This window comes from Crocuta crocuta, unplaced genomic scaffold, assembly GCF_008692635.1.
Source record: "Crocuta crocuta isolate KB4526 unplaced genomic scaffold, BGI_CrCroc_1.0 scaffold127, whole genome shotgun sequence".
Lineage (NCBI taxonomy): Eukaryota > Metazoa > Chordata > Mammalia > Carnivora > Hyaenidae > Crocuta > Crocuta crocuta.
The window spans coordinates 10,363,575-10,369,251 of NW_027532008.1; the positions used below are offsets into that span (position 1 = coordinate 10,363,575).

The 5,677-nt window shown below is 58.3% G+C and overlaps 1 protein-coding gene across 1 annotated transcript in view; it reads right to left on the reverse strand.

Annotated features, from left to right (window-relative positions):
* Positions 1-5,677, reverse strand: part of ARHGEF10L (Rho guanine nucleotide exchange factor 10 like) — a 206,112-nt gene that overhangs the window by 28,271 nt on the left and 172,164 nt on the right. The gene's annotated exons all lie outside the window — the stretch shown is intronic.

Sequence of the window (5,677 nt, forward strand, 5' to 3'; positions counted from 1 at the left end):
AGGGAAGAGAAAAGGGCAGGAGGGAAGGGAAGAGGGGGGAGGGGAGGGGAGGGAGGAAGGAGGGAAAGGGAGGGAAGAGTGAGGGGAGGGAAGGGAAGGGAAGAGGGAGGGGTGGTAGGGGAGAGAAGAGGGAAGGAGAGGAGCTAGGTTTAAACCAAAGTCCACCATCTAAGCTACAATTGTCACCACAAAAGCCCTGGACATCTTTGCTGCCATCTAGGAAACAGGAACACCCAGCTCAGCAAGATATGACTTTTCCCCAAAGCCACACAGCAAGTGGGTCCATGGGGTTACCTGTGACATTTGAGGCTAATCATACAAATACTTGTGTCAGTGATACCTGGTCCCACAGTCCTGCTGTGTAATAAACCATCCCAAACTCAGTGGCCTAAAACAAGCGTTTATGTAGCTCACGAGTCTGTGGGTCAGTCGAGTGGCTCTGGGCTGGGCGGGCTCCCGTGGCTGGGGTTGGCTGGCTGCAGACAGCACAAGCAGGGCAGCGCAGCCCCTCTCTGTGTGTCTCCCTTCGGGGGGCAGCCAGGCGGGGGCAGGGCGGAAGGCTCTGGTGACAAAGGCAGAAGCGCGGGCGAAACGCACAAGACCTAGACGCGGAACAGGTGGGGTGTCGCTCCCATTCCGCCAAAGCAGATCGCGAAGCCAGACCAGGAACAAGGGAGGGGGTCTAGACGCTGCCCGTTGGGGCAGCTGCAAGGTCTCATTGCAAAGGACATAGATACAAGAGAGACTGAAAAATCGGAGTTGTTAATGCAATTGATTTATCACAACAGTCTTTACCATGTTTCAGGTGACGTGCTGAATATTTTATACTTGTTATTTATTTCTTGAACCATTCTGATCATTTAATTAGGCACTATTTTTAGCCCCCATGATCCAGTTAGGGGAGCCAAGTCCTATGACAATGAGGCGACCAGCCCAAAGTCACCCAGTATGTAAAAGGTAGAGCCAGAACTCAAGGCCAGGGCTATTGTACTCCTAAGCCCACGCCCTTAACCGTGGAGCCATGCAAGCACGCCAGCTTCCTGCAGCCGGCTCTAGCCTTGATTTTCCAGAGGACAAGAGGCTAGGGTCCCTGATGCCTCCCATCGGGGCTGGAGCCCGATTCTTCCCCAGCCAGAAGTTTCTGCTGATGCGGCAGGAAGTCCTGCTCACAGAGATAAAAGGCCCTTTGCTGGGCAAGGCAGCTCTGCTGACAAAGGACAGGCTTCCTTTAGAGTAAGTCCTCCAGGAGGGAAGCAGGTGTGAGCCATGGGAGGTAGAAGGAAGGCTGCAGTGTGAAACTGGTCCCTGGGCATGCAGAGGAAGGCCCGGCCAGCCGGGGAGCCCACAGGATTCACCTGCATGCAGGATGGGGGCTGGGGTGGGGGAATTACAGGACAGGGACTTCCTGAGCTACTGAGGCACTGATTCAGGCCAAAGCCTATCGTACAGATGGGGAAACTGAGGCCTAGGAAGCCGCAGAGACTTAACACACAGCCACCTGGATGCTAACTGGGCGCTAGGGACTCTCCCTACCCGGTGACCCGGCTCATCCTGTAGTTCTGCTGGGGGTCTCCTTACAGGCTCCCACTGAGGAGGGGGCCCAGCAAAGGCCTGGGTCTGCCAGGGCCTCACGTCGCCTGGTCCTCCCATCTCCAGGGAAAGTCAGGTCTTGGGGCACTGGGGGCCCGCTGAGCTATTTCTGTGTCTTTTCTTCAAGGAGATTCAGGGGAACGCGGTGCTGATCAGCAAACACCATTTATTACCTCTGCTGCTCCTGAAGCTCCGTTCTCAGAGACAGATAATGCCCCTTATCTCAGCCTGGAGAGCTGGGTGGGGGAAGAGCCCAGAAGGACGATCCCGGCTTTCGCGATAAGGATTTGGAAGCGCCAGCCTCCGCAGCCTTGAGCAAACACGGCACCGGGGGCGCGCATGGCATTTGCATAGGGCATCTTACAGAGTGCGGCGGGGGGAGGCTGTGTGGAGCCCCCCGGCGGCATAGAGGGCGCAGAGGACACACACCATGGACTCCATGCAGTCCAGGCCTTGCCTCAGCCTCTGACTCCCCGGGTGACCTTGAGCAAGTCACGTGACTTCCCGGGGCCTCCTTCACCCCGTCTGCTGAAGAAGGGAGGGTATGGTTGAGATGAGGGGTTTCCAAAGTGTATTCCTTGGGACCCCAAAGTTCCCTGGAGTGGCATCAAGGGCATTGCTGGAGGGGAGGGAGAGAAGGTGGGGCCCTGACCCTGACCCCCAGCTGCCACCAGACCACTCGCTTTTTTTTATCTGCTTGATGAGCTGGGCTCCATGTAAGATGTCATTTTAACAAAGGGCTTCACTACTTCCAAGGATTCTGTTGAAAGCCTAGACTAGCTAAGACGGGAAGCCCCTTCTAGGAGTCTAAGGGGCGAGGGTGGGGGATGGGGAGACAGGATTGAGGGCTGCACGACGGGGAGGGGGTCGGGACTCGGTGAGGCTGCGGCCCTGCCTGGCACAACTCCTGACGTCCCCTCACCTCTCCCCCTTTCCAATCCAGGCTCTCCCCCCATGGCTTCCTCCCTTGAAAAGTCCACTTCCTGCCTGCCACTGAGGAGTCTGGCCCAGCCATGGGGAGGATGGGGACAGCGGAGGAGAGCCGACCCAGAAGGTTGAGCTACAGGGACAGGGAGTATGAGGCAGCCGATGGGTGGGTGCAGCAAGAAAGAGGTCCGGCTGCCAACCCTGGTCCCACTCTTCCCAGCTGTGTGATCTGGGGTATGTGCCTTCACCTCTCTGAGCCTCTGTTTCCTCTCCTGTAAAATGGGTGGGGGGCGGGGTACAATGCCTCCTCCATAGAATTGTGATGACCAAATAGATGCTCAAGTACTTAGGACAGAGCCTGGAACAGAACAGGTGCACATGGAGAGAGACACAAAATAATGGAAGCCCGGCTGTGGTCTCAGGCTCCAGAGCCCTGGCAGAGCGGAGTACCCCCCTGGTAGCCCTGGGCCTGGTGAGGGGACAGGGGATGACAAGGCGGGGCAGAGACGGCAGTACAGAACCCCTTTCCAGTGCCTCTGCAGACCCTCCAAGCCCCCACCCCCACCCCTCCAGCCAGTGCTCCTTCGGGCAGCTGCGTACAGGGCTGTATGGGGATGGAAGACAGAGAGGACCCGCTGCCGCTCCCAAGGAGGCGGAGAGACTCCAAGTTCACTACATTGACACAGAATGAGAGGAGAGATGTCTGCCTACAGGGTCCAGGCGGAAAGCCTAGCTTACTGTCTGCGGGTCCCTCATCCCCCAGAGGGAGTGTTCCCCACACATAATGGCCACAGGGCCGGGAGAGCCTGTGGAATCAGGAATGGGGGTCGGGGAGGGGACAGGCAGTGACTCAATGGACCATGAACTAACCACTGCATGAGACCAAGGACATCCCAGTGGGGGAAAGAGGCCTGGGCCAAAAGACACTAGGCTTCTGCCCCTGGTAAGAAATAGAAACTTGAAACAGAAATTAAGCTCAGATTTAGAACAATAGAGAGGGTTGCATTTATGGCACGCTGCCGTTGATACACAGGGTATCTACCTACCAACAAAGACGAATAGGTATAAAAATTTGAGATTAAGGTGTTACTGGGTCTCCGTCTGCTGCAGGAAACACGGCCGGGGACAGCTTCCTCGATCGTTACTGAGGGGTCTTGTCTCCCATCACGTAGGGATGGATCCCTGGAAGCAAAATTGCTGGAAGTCAAAACACGGAAGCGCTCTCTTCCAGAAAGCTCGTTCCTGTCGCTACTCCACCAGCCAGGGACCAACAGCCTGCTTCACTCCTCACCCCCCAGCTTTGAAGAACACCATTTGGTCCACCTGAGCCAGTTTGACGGCCAAAGCCTCGAGTCTTGCTATCTCCATGTGCATTCTTTGGTTACCAGGGTGAGCTGTTCAGGGGAGCTTTGGCAAAGCCAGAGTGTTAGGGTTACATGACCTTTGTTAAGCAGTGCGTGTGCCCCGTGGGAACACTCCCTCCCCAGAGAGCACCTTCCTGTCACTGGCTGCTCCGATCCTCAGTTTCTGCATCCATTAAATGGGGGGAATAATGCCTGTCTTGTAGGAAGGGAGAGGTGGGCATTTATTTGTCATTTGCTTCCCTGGCATTCTCTCTCCTCTTCCCTCTCCCACCCATTGGCCTAATTTCCTGGCCACACGGTTGGTCCCAGGAGGGCCCGACTGGCTTGGGCCAATCGGTGTCTTCCATCTCCCCAGCCACAGTCAAAGGCCCCGGGGCCACAGTGGCAGTGGTGGAACCTGCATTTGACCTTGGATCTGTCCGACCCCAGGACCTGTAAGCTGGCACTCCTGTTGGTGAGACACACCAATGGCCTGTGACACGCCCCGATGGGTAAAGTGGCAAAGGCTGCCCCCGAGCAGACAGGACTGTGGTGTAGAGGCAAATAGCAACACGGCATCGGCATCACACAGCATCGGCATTGGCAATACTGCTCTTGGGGCTTCACATACATAACGCTAGATGGTTGTTACAGGTTGAGGGGAAAATGGAGAAAGCAAATGGCCAAGGGTATTAGTGGGGAGGGGGCTACAGCAGGCAAGAGACAGGGAGTGAGGGGTCAAGGCCTCTGGGTCAGGGGCTCCGGGCCTCTGGCCCCTGGGTGAGGCCCCTGTGCCTGGGACCTCAAGCACCCCATTCACCCCAACTCTTGTGCAGACACTGTGACCATGCGGGGTGGGGGAGGGGCTAAGAGGAGACCCGGGGGGACCTGGAAAGTTCCAGAAATGAGAGACGGGGGAGGTTCCCTCCCCTGGGACACCAGGAAACAGGCATCACAACCGCCCTGGTGGCCTAGCACCTCTGTCAAAGAAACTGAGGTGCGGGGAAGTCACCGCTGGGCCCTGCAAACCATCAGACAGAGTGGTGCCCAGTCCCGACCCCAGGAGCCTCCCTCTCAGGGCCCCTAGTCAGAACCGGAAAACACAGGCAGGCAGGTGCCCACCTCCTCCCTGTCCCTCGGGCCCTGCGCAGGGGCACCTGCACCGTGTCAGCCGGTGTTCAGTTCCCACATCTGGCCCCGAGGCCCCGAGACAGGGGACCCTGCCCTCGTGGCAAGGCTGGAGCAGGCCTGAGGGGCGAGGGTGCCCACTGCACAGATGAGGACACTGAGCCTCTAACCCTAACCGACCCTGGCCACACCCAGCAGGCCGGACGCGGCACCCATGTTAGAACCCAGTGTGGCCCCGCCCCTGGCCCCTCCTGGGTGACCCCACACTCTGGTCTCCCACTCACTGCAAAGGGGAGACCGGCGGCACCTCCCCACAAGGCCTGAGTGTCTGACAAGGTTGGGGGTGCAGAGCTTCCCTGGACATGGAGGCACCGGGGGGGGGGGAGTGAGGCCAGACACTCCCCTTCTTGCAGCCACCGGGGACACGGGGACATCCCTGCAGACACTCAGTGTCTCTAAAAGCAATGTGAGTTGACGCCCCTTCCCCTGTCGGGCTTCCTCGGCCTCGTCACAGCCACGGGTCCACCCCAGGGCCCTCTGCCCTCCCGGGCAGCACCCCCACCCCTCAGAACGGCTCCCTCACCCGAAACCGCAGAGGACAAAGCGACACCACGGGACTCTTGTGACGACGACTCCCAGCAACAACAGCCTAAGGCTCGGGGTCCCCCCCCCCACAGCAAGCCTGGGAG